The sequence below is a fragment of the Rattus norvegicus genome, chromosome 12, assembly GCF_036323735.1.
Source record: "Rattus norvegicus strain BN/NHsdMcwi chromosome 12, GRCr8, whole genome shotgun sequence".
NCBI lineage: Eukaryota > Metazoa > Chordata > Mammalia > Rodentia > Muridae > Rattus > Rattus norvegicus.
This window is the reverse complement of record NC_086030.1, coordinates 18,543,590-18,557,779: the sequence shown is the minus strand read 5'-3', so window position 1 is coordinate 18,557,779 and position 14,190 is coordinate 18,543,590. Positions and strand designations below refer to the sequence as shown.

At 45.9% G+C, this 14,190-nt stretch overlaps 1 long non-coding RNA gene across 1 annotated transcript in view; it reads left to right on the top strand.

Moving 5' to 3' along the window:
• The window catches only part of LOC120095893 (uncharacterized), a 28,586-nt gene extending 17,810 nt beyond the window's left edge, over nucleotides 1-10,776 (top strand). Inside the window, exons 3-4 of the long non-coding RNA XR_005491817.2 lie at nucleotides 9,848-9,912; nucleotides 10,540-10,776. This is a non-coding gene — a long non-coding RNA (uncharacterized LOC120095893). The remainder of the gene's footprint in view (nucleotides 1-9,847; nucleotides 9,913-10,539) is intronic.
• Nucleotides 10,777-14,190: the final 3,414 nt, after the last annotated feature.

The window sequence follows — 14,190 nt, the reverse complement described above, 5'->3', positions numbered from 1 at the left end:
CCCATCACTTGGGAGGCAGAGGCAGATGGGTCTCTGAGTTTGAGGCCAGCCTGGTCTACAGAGTGAGTTCCAGACAACCAGTGCTACACAGAGAAGCTGTGTCTCAAAATGCAAAACAAAGCAAAACAAATAAACAAACAAAAAAGCACATTTGATGCCGGCACAATGGAGAACACATCAGGGCTGGAGGCTGCCTCAGGGGTTAAGAGCACTTGCTGCTCTTTTAGAGAGCTTGAGTAGGGTTCCCAGCACCCAGCTCCCAACTGCCTGATTCCAGCTTCAGGGGCGTCTGGCTCCCTCTCCTGGCCTCCTCAGGGAATTGCACCTATGCAGCGCGCGCGCACGCACACGCACACGCACACGCACACACACACACACACACACACACACACACACACACACACGGTAAAACTCAAAGGGAAACATAATAGTATAGAATTGAAATAAGGTGAAATTAAAAAAGTAAAATGAACCCCCGTGTTGTTGTTCTATGAAGATCGGTGAAGTTGGTAAACATCTATCAAAGAGTTATCCCAGTAAAACTCAAAGCAGAGGAGGTTAGGTTTGCAATACCAGGACTGAAAGGGGACATGACACTTTGAACCCACAGACATCAAGAGGTTACTAAGAGAATATGAAAAACAATTGAAGCGAGTGTCCACCTGCAATTGTAGTGGAGGCTGAGGCAGGAGGATCACAAGTTTGAGACCAGCCTAATATAGCAAGTACCCTGTCTCAGTAAACCAAGAACCTCCAGCAGCTTGGACTAGAGAGTGAGACCCTGTCTCAAAAAACAAAAACAATCAATATTTTTAAAAAAATCCAGCCATCAACAGTGAAAACAAAAACCGATGTATATGTATGTACATGTATGTATATGTATGTGTGTATGTGTATGTCTGTGTGTATGTCTGTGTATATGTATGTGTATGTATGTGTAGATGTATGTGTGTATATATGTGCATATCTGTGTGTATGTGTGTATGTATGTGTGTATATATGTGCATGTCTGTGTGTATGTATATGTATATATGTGTAGATGTATGTGTGTATATATGTGCATGTCTGTGTGTATGTGTGTATGTATGTGTATGTATGTGTAGATGTATGTGTGTATATATGTGCATGTCTATGTGCATGTCTGTGTGTATGTGTGTGTATATGTGTGTGTATGTGTACATATGTGTGTATGTGTATGCCTCTGTGTGTATGTCTATATGTGTCTGTGTATATGTATATCTCTGTGTGTGTATATGTGTGTGTATATGTATGTGTGTATGTATGTGTGTGTATCTGTGTATGTCTGTGTATGTGTGCATATGTGTGTATGTGTATATATGTGTGTTTGCATATGCATATGTGTATGTATATTCAAAAGTTTCTGTGCAGGGGACCGATTCTAAAATACAAATGAAAAACTGCACAAAACACCAAAGCTCACATACGATGAAAGAGTAGCCTGAATAGTTCCACATCAAGGGGAAAAAAAGAAAGGGAGAAAGCTCCCGGCTCAGACAGTGCACTGATGACTTCTGCCATTTATTTAAAGAATGAATAACACCATTCTAAGCAGTCTCTTTCAGGCTACAGAAGGGGAAGGAACATTTCCCGAATCGTCTTATGAGCCTGTCATTATACTGATAGCAAAACCAGAAAAAGACAACATCAGAAAAGAAACACCCCAAATAGCACAGGTACAGACGTCCTCAGCAAAACACTAACACATTGACTCTAGCGATATGCAAATACAGCAGCAAAAGAAATTGTGGATCATCACAGGAATGTAAGGCTGAGCGAGGTAGATATTGTGATATTTGAAAGTCAATGGAACCAATCGCACTAACTCCTTATTTTAGAGGCAGGTGGTTCTCTGAGAGTTCGAGGCCAACCTGGTCTACATAGAGAGTTCAAGGCCAACCAGGGTTGTGTGGTGAGATCTTGTCTCAAAAACAAAACAGAACAGAACAAAGCAGAGCAAAACCCCCACTTACGTTAAAAGCAACGTCATTTGGCGTTTTATTTATCTAAAACAACGTGTGCTATTTGTTTATATGCGACAGGGTCTTACTTTATAGCTCTGGGTGGCCTAGAACTCACAGAGGATTGTTCTACTGTGTGTCGATTAAAACCAATCCGTGGAGAAAGGCTACTGAGCTCATGGAGTAAGACAGTGAAGACATACGGCTTCCCACGCGGGCAAAATTGAATGGCCGTTTCTGACCATTCCCCAAGGTGAGCGTTAGGGATTTAAAAACTAATTACAAGAAGGGGAATTCTAAAACATATTGATGCTTAATCTTCATTGCCAACCTGGCTGGGTTTAGACTGATCGTAGAATCACCATCTGGGTAAAGCTTTGAGAATGTTCCCAGAGACGTTTAATTAACTGAGTCAGAAAAACCACCTTTAGTGTAGGTTTCCCCATCCCACCAGCTGGACTCCTAGACTGAATACAAAGGAGAAAGCAACCCAGCCCCAGAATTCCTCTCTCTGCTTCCTGACTGCAGGCGTGATGTGACCAGCAGCCTACGCTCCTGCCTCCACCTTCCTTAAGTTGCTTTGGTCAGATGTTTTGGGCTACAGTGAGGAAAGTGATGGAAATTAAAGACATAGAACAACAGATAGGAGATATTTATGTCATCCAACTGGTAGGAAAGGATTTCTGGAGATCAGACAACTGAATCCCACAACAGAATTATAAATGTGACCCTCCTGTACTACTAGGCTGTAGGAACAAGATCAAATAGGCCTAGGACTGTGTGGAGGTATTTGAAATACATACAACAGCAAAAAGATTCTTGAATATGGTATACAAAGACCTGGCACCCTGAGCATGCAAAGACATTCTAGAAACAAAGAGAAAAACGCAAATAAATAACCCAATAAAAAAAGTGAGTAAGGAACCCAACACAGGAAAAATATATTGTCAGCTAATACTTGGAAGGAATGATTGACTGTAGCTGTGATCTGGATAATAAAAATTATAACAGGATTAAATATTTTCACCAATGAGGTTAATAAAACAACCATGTAAAACAATGAATAGTATCTGTCTGGGAAGGCGTAGAGAAACCCCAAGGAGCTGTTGTCATACATTGCTGGAGGATTGCAAATTGGTGCATCTGCTTTGGAGAAAACTTTAGCAGTATGCAATAAAACGGAAAATGAGAAGAGTGATTTCTTATCCAGGTATATGCACCAGAGGAACCCCAGTGCCTGTGCTATGAGCAACTTAACAGTTTGCTGGAGGAGGATCTGGACGAAAAGGAAGTCTTCAGTGCTAGACAAGAGAAAAAGGAAATGTGGCATCTACATATGATGGGAAGTCAGCTTAAAGTTAGACTGAGCTAGGTTCATGGTGCACAGCTATAATCTCAGCAGTCAGGAGGTGGAGACAGGGGCTAGCCTGAGCTATATAACAAAACCCTGCTTCTTGCATTCAAATGTTTATTTTTAATCGTGTGCACATGTGTGCAGGTGCCCATGGAAGCCAGCAGAGGGCGTCAGATTTCTTGATTCTGGAGTCACAGGCACTTGTGAGCCACTCCATGTGGATGCTTGACCTGAACTCAGGTCCTCTGCATTAGCAGCAAGCATTCTTAGCTGTTGGGCTGTCTGTCTTTCTAGCCCTGAGCCTGCTTTAAAAAAAAATGTACACCCTTGTGTTGTCAGAATGAATCAATCTAACAAAACAAACGTTTTAGAAAATATGCTGCCATTTGCAAAATTTTTAAAATGCACATAACACCATACATTATTTATGATCACACATACATGTAGTAAAATATAAAACCAAGAATTTAATGAATTTTATCAAATTTATGATGGGAGTTAGCTGCCTCTGGGGAAGGCTGAGGAATGAGGGAAGCAGTGTTGAGCCTAAAGCTGACATTTTCACTTCTAATGCTTTGTTTCTTTGTAAAAAAATTTTTTGAAGAAAGAAGAAAAAATAAAGTTATGGGTAAGAATGGACTATTGCTTTGTTTCATCAACACGTTTGACCAGAGCTTCGCGCGTAGTTGATGAATGTTGTTTCAAAGATTTATTTTGTTTTCAAGTGTGTGTGTGCATATGTGTGCACATGTGTGTGTGCACATGTGTGTATCTGTGCACATGCGTGTGTGTGCATGTGTGTATCTGTGGACATGCGTGTGTGTGCACGTGTGTGTGTGTGTGTGTGTATGCGCACATGTGTGCACACTCTCACATGTGAGAGCAGGGGCCCTGGGACCCAGAAGATGTATTGGGTTCTCTGAAGCTGGGGTTATACATGGTTGTGAGTTGCCTGACATGGGTGCTGGGAGGGAGATGAATGTCAGTCCTCGGGAAGAGTTGCACTCCTTTACCAAGAGCAAGACCAAAACTTCTATGCCTTGTTTTCCACAGGTAAGGGGCACCGCAACTTTAGATAAACAGTTCTATGGTTAAGAGAGGTGAGGTTGCTAGTTCTTCACAAAGTAGGGAGGCTAAACAGAGACTCTTACTTGATTGCAGCTGAAAATGTATTCACTTTATTATTTTATATTTACTTTTTATGTGTATGTGTGTGTGTGATATATTGTGTATGTTCATTTGGGTGTGTATGTACAGGTACGTAGGCATGTGTGCACATACATGTTGAAGTCAGGGGCCAATGTTGGGTGTCTTCCTCAATCACTATTTTTTCTGAGGCAGAGTCATTGGCCCCTGGCTAACTGATTCTTAATGATTTTTGAATACGTTTATTTGCTAGCCTTTCTGTCCACAGTTTAGCAGTGTGCTTCAGGTCCGGACCCCAACAGTCTTCGCAGAACCAGCTCTCCAGTAATTGCATGAAGCTCCTCTTCCTCATCCTCATCATCTTTCTTCTCATTCTATGTATGTATGTGTGGTGCATGTGTGCATGTGTGTTCATTTGTGAGAGCATACGTGTGTGCATGGTGAATGTGTGCATGTGGAGACCTGAAGTCGGTGCTGGGCGTCTTTCTTCATTGTTTTCCATTTCATTTACTAAAGCAGGGTCTCTAGCTGAACCCAAAGCTCGTCGGTTGATTAGGCTGGTCTGGCTACCCAGCTTTTCCTGGGGATAGCCTATCTCTGCCTCCTGAGTGCTGTGATGCCTCAGCTGGTGAGCCTGTATAGCTTTCTCATGGGTTCCAAGGATCCAGACTTTGATCCCTATCATTGTACGGTAAGCATTTACGTCCACTGAGGCATTTCCTAGCCTGACTACAGATTCTTTAGCAGACCCTTCCCTTGCATCTGGGCTAGCCTGTGGCTACTTTAGCAAATGACTTATAGGAAAATGATATGCATAGTCGTTGAAAATGGCTCACAAGCACTGTCCCCAGGCCTTTGAGCTACCATGATAATGGTCCGATGTCATCAGACCACCACGCATGAAATGGTCACATGCGTATCCCACACGATGGTGGAGGTGGTGTGGTGCTCACAGGAGAAGCAGCAGGGCTGGTGATAATGGATGGTGGTGGGGCAGGGAGATGATAGGAGAAGTGATGGTAGAAATGATGGCGGACAACGGTGATGATGACTGTGGGGTTGATGTAATGGTGGAGGCAACATGATGGTGCTCCCATGCTTACTACCCCCCGTTTCCCGTCCTCACAATGAAGCTCCAACAACACAGCACAGAAGCTGCATTGGACCTTGCAGCACACCCTGCCTGTGAGCCAATCTGTACACTGCACGGCTCAGTCAAAGCCACATGGAGGCAGAAGAATTCAACTGAGCCCAACCCAAAATGCGAGCCCACAACACCAATGAGACCCAACAGATGGCTGTCGCTGAAGGCTGCTGAGGGTGGGGTGGCTTGTTAGGTGGCAATTACTGGGACACCTGCTTTTCCAGATGTGGAAACAGAACTAGAGTAATGGCCCCTGTCTTCTCTCGGTGGCCTCCTTCTTACCTGCTTCCACTGTGCACATAAACAAGGGTGAGCATTGGGATGCCAAACAGAACCAGCCCCAGTGAGGGTCTTGATGGATGAGGCTCTTTCCTCTCACAGCAGCTTATCCCTGACCCCACGAGAGTCAGGGGCATCCCTGTAATTGATGTTGCTAATGACAGTGTGGCCCCCGAGGGGCACCATGGTGCCTTATGTAGTGTCTGGGGGTATTCAAATCACTCAGTTCGAACTGCTTTCCTCCAGGAAGAGATTAAATCCCCAGTAACAGAAGATGCGTGAGAAGGAGAGATAGATGAAAGGCTACCACCAGGGCATCCTCCTAGAGCCTCAGAGCAGTGACTGCTTAGACTAGGAAAGCACATTCATCTTTAGGGGTGCAAGAAATGGGGGCTATAAGGGCTAGAAAGATGGCTCAGCGTGTAAAAACACAGGCTGTTCTTCCAGAGGACCTGGGTTCAGTTCCCAGCACCTGTACGGCAGCTCACAATTGTCTATAACTCCAGTTCAAGGAGATCCAAGGACTCTCTTCCAGCCTTCAAAGGTACCAGACACACACGTGTACACAGGCAAAATATCCATACACTCAAAATATTTTTAATAGGGATATTAAATCGACCTCTGTGTCTGTTGATTTTTAAAAAGCATTTGAACCAATTGTGTCATCATTTTTGTTTTAAGATTTACTTATCTATGTGTATGTGATGTGTGCATACACGTGTAGAGGAGAGCGCCCCTATGCATGTGCATGGAGGCTACAAAAGGATGTCTGATGCCCTGTGCTTTATCTTCCCCGCCCACAATTCCTTTTGAGGCAGGAGCTTCCTGAACCTGGGGCTTGTCTTTGTTTGGCTATGCCAGCAAGCCTCAGAGATCTTCGTATCTCCATCCTCCACCCTATGGAGCTGGGGTTATAAGTGAAGTGCTTATAAGGATCGGGTATGGCAAATGGGTGCTGGGATTTGGTCCTCATAAGTGTACACCAGGTTCTCTTAACCATTGAGTCACCTCCCCAGCCTACTACTACTACTACTACTGTATGTGTGCATGGGTGTATATGTGTGTGTGTGTGTGTGTGTGTGAGAGAGAGAGAGAGAGAGAGAGAGAGAGAGAGAGAGAGAGAGAGAGAGAGAGAGAGAATATCTCACTCCTAGGCCCAGGCTGGCCCGTAGTTGCTTTGTAGCACAGGCTAACCTCAAACTTTGGATCCTTTAGCCTCAGCCCTGCCAAATGCTAGGATTATAGTTGTAAACCAGCTTTTCTTTCTTTCTTTCTTTCTTTCTTTCTTCCCTCCTTCCTTCCTTCCTTTCTTTCTTCTGTCGGTTTGTCTGTCTGTCTGACAGGATTGTATTTTGTAGCTGAGGTTAGTTCTCAGTTCCCTCTGTAGTCCCGACACTCTTCCTCACAATCTCTTTCCCGGCTCCGCCTCCTGAGTGCTGGGATTACAGGTGTCTACCATTTCACTGAACCAGTCGTTATTCTTGCTATTTTTTAAATCATTAAATGCCCCCTTTTCTGTATCAAAAGCTAACGAAATGATGCCCTCCTTGAAATGTATGTGCAATCTTCACACGGTTTCCACTCTGTGTCTGATCCAACTTACCTACATCGAAGCAAGAGTTTGCCTAGCACGCATGAAGCCCTAGGTATGACCCTGGCACTGTGTGTTCCAGGCATAGTGTGGGCATCTCTAAGTCTAGTATTCAGGAAGTGAGGCAGAAGCATCACACATCAGGGCCTCTTTGGAATAGCTGAAGGTGCCCAGCAGGGATATGAAGCTAGTGTGTTTGAAGAGACGAGAAATCATCAGATGGGCTAAGGAACTTGGTGTGGCATGGTGTCCTTTCCCAGTCGTTTAACTGCTAAGCCATCTCTCCAGACCTCTCCAATACATGCATGGGGGTATGTATGCATGGCCTGTGCATGGAGGCTGGAAGAAGGTGTTGGAGCCTCTGGAACCACAGTTACAGGTTGTGACCACCTGACACGGTGCTGGGAACCTGTCCAGTCCTCTGCAAGAAGAGCAAGTCCTCTTCCCCGCCAATCATTTAAAATAAAAAGAAAGAAGGAATCTGGCTTTCAAGGGGGTAGGCTGCCTCATCTAGGGGAAGATAGGGTACCCTCTCCACTCAGAGTCAGTGCCCCACTCCCGTAAGGTGAATGTACGAAGCACAATTTATCTCCGGGTAGATGGAGAGAAAGCAATCATTTAGAGGATTCTGCAGCTGCTTGGGGAGGGAGGCTCCGAGACAGTTTTGATCCATCGACGAGGGCTGCTTAATCTGCTCCCTGAGGTACAGTTTCCCTAAATCTATTAGACTTTTACAGTCTTCCAGGATCTGCAGTCTGGAACTGCTTCATCACCCGGTATTCACTTGACAACGTAATGGACTGATATCTTTTATTTTCACAGGGAGCACTAGCTCTGACCTTGAAACTCTCACCCAGTCTTTCTCATGCTCAGCCCGTCCCAGTGAAGAGGGGTTCCCCTTAAGAGCTGCCTAAGCCAGATTTAAGTCTGTAAAAGCTTGGGGGTTCAACTGCACTAGAAGAGGTTGGGAGACAGGGGTTGTGAGCAGCTGTGTCTAGAACTGCCCACGTGGCCCCTAAGGACCGAGGAAATTGAGACATGAATTATATAAGAAGCATGGTTTGTAAAGCTCTTTAAATTTTTAAATTACATGTATTTATTTACTTATTTATTTATTTATTTAAGTACACCTGCATGTGCATGTGTGTGTGCATGTGTGTGTGTGCATGTGTGTGTGCATGTGTGTGTGCCTGTGTGTATGTGTGTGTATGTATGTGTGCCTGTGTGTGTATGTGTGTGTGCATGTGTGTGTGCCTGTGTGTATATGTGTGTGTGTGCATTTGTGTGTGTACATGTGTGTGTGCCTGTGTGTGCCTGTGGGTGCATGTGTGTGTATGTGTGTGTGCCTGTGTGTGTATGTGTGTGTGCATGTGTGTGTGTGTGCATTTGTGTGTGTGTATGTGTGTGTGTGCACCCATGGGAGTGTGTTTTGTGCCCTCACATGCCATGGTGCACATGTGATGAGCAGAAGAAAGCTTGGAGGAATTGGTTCTTTGCTTCTACTCCACCATTTGGAACTCAGGTCCTCAGACTGGGTTACACGCTGCCTTTACCCACTGATCCATCTCTCCAGTTCCAGAGTCCTCAGATGTGGAGGGGCCCCGTGCATTGTGCACTGTGCTTATTCCCCATGGGAGAGAGGCTGTCATTATAGATGATGAAGCTGATGCTCACAGAATATAAACAACTCACCCAAGGTCACTCAGCTAGGACATGGCACAAGTTGGGTTTAAGAGTCTGAGTCTCACCTGTGTCTGTCTGTCTGTCTATCTCTGTATGTGCATATCCATGTATATGCACAATATACAAATACGTGTGAATGAAGGTCAGAGGCAAACTTCAGTATCTTCCTCAGTCTCTACCCACCTTGCTTTTGAAGACAGGGTCTTCAACTTTACTTAGATCTTGCATACTTGGCTAGACTGGCAGGACAGTGACCCTTAGCGACTCGATGTTTCCACGCTGGTTGTAGGTGAGTGCCACCACACTTAGCCTATATGCAGATGCTAGGGATTTGAACTCAGGGCCTCACGTTTGCATGGCACCCCACCCCCCACCCCCAACCACCCTTGCTTTATAGATGATAAGCCCAAGGTTTGGAGAAGTTAGATAACTTAGCTAAGGTCACACAACTAGAATTTGGCAGAGCCTGGGCTCAGAGTCAGCCTTTAACCATGCTATATTGGCTTTCTTCAAATGTGCTCAACATACAATGTGCAGTAGTAAGAAATATATAATAAAATAAAAATATAATAAATGTCAATGCTTCTCCTGAGAATAGGAAGTCAGTCTGGGTGTTCTTGTCTTGTCCGCCATCTTCTCCATGACGCTGGTTGTCTCCTCTTCTCTTGTAGGAGACTCTGGCTGAGTGCTTGCTTTCTGGGGCCATTTCTAGAACCCTGGATCCACCCTGGTGGGGGTAAGTGGGCGAAGGCAATGTGGCAGGCTTTCTTTCCTCCCTGGACTACACCATGGGCCTCTAGAAGAGGCTGAAATGCTCCCTCCAGACAAGCTGATGTAGAAGGTGGTCCTTCTAGCACCCACTGTCTTCATCAGAACGGCCTGAGAGCCCATTACTATTAAGCTTGCTGACCGTTGACATCCCTGCATAGAGAAGGATGTGAGACCTCCCCTGAGAGTCCAGCTGCTCCTTGAAGCCATTTGTACGCCATTCTGCCCTGATCAAAAGTGGTTTTGTAGCCTTGGGAGATGCTAGAACAGAGACACTGGGAGGCTAACTGTGGGGGGCAGGGGCATCCATCTATGTGGCTGTGGAAAGCCATCATCCTTGCTTAGTGGGAACCTTCTAGTGTGGGTATTCTAAGGTCACTCAAATTCCTGCTGGGAACCTCTCTGTAAATAAGCTCAACAAATTTATTGGTCCCCAGGGAAACTTTGCTGGCATTGTTCTTCGGTTTGCCATTGGGAACTTATAAGAAGGGTGTAGAAACCACAGGGTAAGGATTCTCACAGTACCGCTTCAAGTAGCTGTTTCCATTTAGGAGCCAGCCTTGAGCGTCTCTAATCTGTTTGGTCTGTTTCCTAGGATACATCTGGAGGGGCACCTTGACGGGGTTGAACTGGTAGCCCCAGAGACCGAACACCAAGGTGAAAAGTCACTGAAGCCAGCAGGTGACAGACTCCGACTGAGTGGAAAGAGATGGAGGAGCCCGAAGTGGGCTCTCCAGCTTCGCCTCCTCTACAAGCCATAAAGACTTTTAATTATTGAAGAATGATTCTCGAGTCTGGCCAATGTATCAGCCTCTGGCAAGAATAAAGAGTCCACCGGCCATGAATCCTGCCTGATTACTAATAAGAATGACATTAGGTGACATTAGGTGACACCATTGCTGAGCAATGCCCTCAGCTGGGCTCCAGCCAAAGCAGACCTTCACAGGGCACTCCACAGAGCACACCATGTCCTAGCAGCCCATGCTTTCAAGGTGGCGCTTTCTAAGGACAGATGCTCAGCGTTACAGCAGGATGACATATGCTAAAGATGGCATCTAGACTGTTCCCAGCCCTCCTGACTTTAGTTAGGGTTTCATTGCTGTGAAGAGACACCATGACCACAGCAACTCTTAAAAGGACAGCATTTAGTTGGGGCTGGCTTACAGGTTCAGAAGCTCGATCCATTATCATCACGACAGGAAGCATGGCAGCAGGCAGGTAAACATAGTGCTGGAAGAGATGAGAGTTCTACATCTTGGTCTGAAGGCATCCGGGAGGAGACTCTCTCCTGTAGGCAGCTAGGAGGCTCTCTTCCACCCTGGGCAGAGGTTGAGCACTAGGAGCCCTCAAAGCTCACCGATACAATGACATATTTCCTCCAACAAGGCCACACCTATTCCAACAGGGCTATACTTCCTTTTCTTTTTTAAAAAAAAAGACTTATTTATTTATTTATTATATATAAATACACTGTAGCTGTCTTCAGACACACCAGAAGACGGCATCAGATCTCATTACAGATGGTTGTGAGCCACCATGTGGTTGCTGGGATTTGAACTCAGGACCTCTGGCAGAGCAGTCAGTGCTCTTAACCGCTGAGCCATCTCTCCAGCCCAGGGCTATACTTCCTAATAGTGCCACTTCCCATGGGCCAAGCATGTTCAAACCACCACACTGGCTTTCCAGGACAATTCTCACTCCTTCTACCCCACCACTTGCTCCTTGTCAGCCATCTGACAAGGTATATCTGACCCTGGTATTCTACATGGGTGACTCCAAGCGAGGATGCCCGAGTTCAGTCCCCAGCAGAACAGCCTGTCAAAATGTGGTCTGTCCATATAATCAAACACTGGTCATGCACAGGATGAAATCGTTCCCCTGGAGGCTACAACACAATGGAACCTCAACACGTCATAGAGGAAGCCAGACACAAAAGGCCGCAGACTGTGTGACTGATCGGACAGTTGTCAACTTGACAGGATGGACAGTCACGGAAGAGGCACACTTCTGAGCATTATGTGAAGGGGTTATTTAGATCAGGTTAATGGTGGTAGGAAAGTCCACCCTAGCCGTGAGTAGCACTGTGCTTGGGGTAAGAGGGAGAAAGTGAGGTGAGCAAGGCATTCACCTCCCTCCACTTCCTGACAGCGGACACCGGGTGAGAGCTGCCACACCTCCGGTGCTGCGGACGGTATCTCTTTCAACTACAAGGTGGAATAAACCCTTTTCCTTTCATTCGCATCTTTTTAAAAACATATCTGTTTAATGTATATGTAATGCATATGCTCCGGTGCAAGTTTGCTTATGTGCACCACATACTCACAAGTGTCCTTGAAAGGCAGAAGAGAACATAGGATCCCCTGAAGTTGGAGTTACAGGTTGTTCTGGGCTGGCAATTGAATCTGGGTTTCTGCAAAAGTAGTGAGCTCTCTCTTGTCGTTGTAAAATTATAAAAAATAAAAAACTGTCTTTTACCCCCTCCGGAGCCAGCTCCTCAGTGTGGCCCAAGATATCTGTTAGATATCTTGCCAGAAGCACACATTCCAATTTCGTGGCAGCCCAGACCAGCCTCCGCATACGCCCTTACCCTTAAATCTGCCCATGAAAGAACACACAACACAATAACCTTTGACCCAATTGATAAGATATAATTGCCCACCTAAACATACAAAGCCCGGTACACACCCATCCCTCAAGAACATTGATAACAACCTGTAAATACAAAGAATAGAATCTTAACAGCTTCCATGTTCTCTCTGCCTAGGCTTCTCTCTTCTCCTTTCCTCTTCCGTTCCCGTCTCCTCTTCCTTCAAACTTTTCTCCCGCCCATCCTTCCTTCTCATCCAATGACGGGCCTCATTGTACCTGCCTCACCTGTGACATCGTCCCTCACTCTCCACTGAGAATCTCTCCAGCCCTGTAGCTTTCTTCTTGTCAGGCGTTTTCTTTTGCCTCAGCAACAAGGAAAGTATTGGAGAGAAATCCTTTTACATGAAATGTCCAGAATCTGAGATTTAACAGAGAAACAGGAAGCAGGCTGGTTGTAGATGGTGGAGAGTGCTTGTTCAGCATGCACAAAGCTGTGGGTTTGAAACACAGCACTGCAGATGGATTTGTAAAGATGGATGGAGCTTGGCAGGGTCAATGAGGAGGACCGTGCAGGGAAGCTGTCCTTGGGAGTGGTAGCTAGAGGTAAAGGGATGCCCGTATGACACTGTGGATGGGCTAAACGCCATTGAGTTGTCCACTTTGAAATGGTGACTCGGGGACGACTGAGAGGGCTCACCGGGTCAAAGCTTCTGTCGCTGTGCCCAATAAGCTACGTTAAGTTACATCCTTGGGACCCACATGAAAGAAGGCCCAACTTCTTCGAATTATTCTCTGACGTCCACACATGCACAAGAAACAGGCGTGCCCGACCACATGGATATGTACTCACGGACAGCGTGAATAAATAACTCTAAAATAAAATAATAATTTAGAGGAGGTCTAGAGAAATAGTCCAGAGAACCTGAGTTCCGTCCCCAGAATCACATTTTTAAAAAAGGCATGCTATACTTGTAGTCCAAGAACTGGGGGGTGGGGTTGAGATAAGACCATCTCTGGGGCTCCCCGACCAGCCAGCCTAGCCTACTTGGTGACTTCCAGGCAAATGAGAGGCCTTGTCTCAAACAGAAAGTGAATGGCATTCCTGAGGACCAACATTCACGGTTGTCCCCCAGCCTCCACAGGCATGTGCACATACCTATGAAGGAAGCCACCACATGTTCAAGAAGCCATCACCACTGCAGGAAGCCATCACCAGTGCAGGAAGTCACCAGTGCAGAAAGCCATCATCAAAGCAGGAAGTCACCAGTACAGGAAGTCACCAGTGCAGGAAGCCATTATCAGAGCAGGAAGTCACCAGTGCAGGAGTCACCAGTGCAGGAAGCCATCACCAATGCAGGAAGTCATCACCAATGCAGGAAGTCATCAGTGCAGGAAGCCATCACCAGTGCAGGAAGTCATCACCAGTGCAGGAAGCCATCACCAGTGCAGGAAGCCATCATCAAAGCAGGAAGTCACCAGTGCAGAAAGCCATCATCAAAGCAGGAAGTCACCAGTGCAGGAAGTCATCACCAGTGCAGGAAGCCATCACCAGTGCAGGAAGCCATCATTTACCCAGAAAGCTCCTCATCTCTGCAGCTACCTAGATCTGTATAGGAGCCTCATGAGCTTCCATGGAACCCTGTTAACTCTGCAGGAG